The 1,069-nt window shown below is 42.9% G+C and overlaps 1 pseudogene; it reads left to right on the forward strand.

The window, feature by feature from the left end:
- Positions 1-350: 350 nt before the first annotated feature.
- On the forward strand, positions 351-630 carry LOC121442491 (annotated as a pseudogene).
- The last annotated feature ends 439 nt before the right edge of the window (positions 631-1,069 follow it).

Genomic DNA, 1,069 nt, shown 5'->3' on the forward strand with positions numbered 1-1,069 from the left:
CCAATCAATGTTTGTGAATTTATAGCTTAGATTTTTTAAAATATTTGTCTGGGCACTCACTCTTCTTAGTATATGCCTTCTATGGAGACACTAACTATAAAAAGCTGTTCTCTAGTGTCTATGTTCCAGAGAGAATTTTAAAAACCTTTCTTAATTTGATAGTCAGGTATAAAGTATTAAGTATTTTTTAGTATTTTCTTTGCTTGTGTTTTCTTTCAAAAAATGGATACCTCGGGGTGTGCCTCCTCCACTGCCTCCTTCTGCCACCCCCCGTGCGTCTTGCTGCCCCTTCAGGGAGGACTCGGTTCCTCCTTTGGGGAGCAGCAGTCGGGGAGACTCTGGGGTTCGCCATGGCCAATGAGAAACCCAAGGAAGGACTCAAGTCTGAGAGCAACCGTCATATTAATTTGAAGGTGGCAAGGAAGGAAGGTTCTGTGGTGCGGTTCAAGGTCAGGAGGCAGACACCGCTTAATAACTAAGGAAAGCCTATTTGAACGACTGTTTATCAGTGAGGCAGATCAGATTCCAGTTAGATGAGCAACCAATCAAACAGACACACTTACATAGTTGGAAATGGAGAACGAAGATACTACCGGAATGTTCTGGTGGCAGACAGGAGGTGTCTACTAGAAGGGGAATCTGCTACTTTACTCCAGAATTTTGTTACAGCCCAAGAATATATTCTCTATTAGAAAGCCATAATTTAGTTCCACCCCATTCCTTATACCAAAGTATAGTTTCTCTGTCCTTGCGTTTCCCCATTCCCGTTCCTTCATTGTGCACGAAGTAATCAGCGTGTGTGCACAAGAATATCGTGCTCCTTGCTTTTTCGTTTCCCTCTCTCCTTTTCTTTTAACCAAATGGAATGTTCTGTTTTGGCTGAGCTCAGATGGAGATGGTCTCGGGGAGAGTACTGGCTCTGTACAAATCTCCCCTGGGTGGCATGCTCATTCACCTTTCTCTTTCTCTTCCAGTAAGTTGTTTTGCTCTCGTTGTTTTAGCAAAACACCCCAACAATAAAACCCTTGCATGCCTTGTTTGATTGGAGAATTTCAGGGTTTTCATTCAT

The sequence above is a fragment of the Microtus oregoni genome, unplaced genomic scaffold (assembly GCF_018167655.1).
Source record: "Microtus oregoni isolate MIOR12 unplaced genomic scaffold, Mior012 000002F_ref0000024, whole genome shotgun sequence".
Lineage (NCBI taxonomy): Eukaryota > Metazoa > Chordata > Mammalia > Rodentia > Cricetidae > Microtus > Microtus oregoni.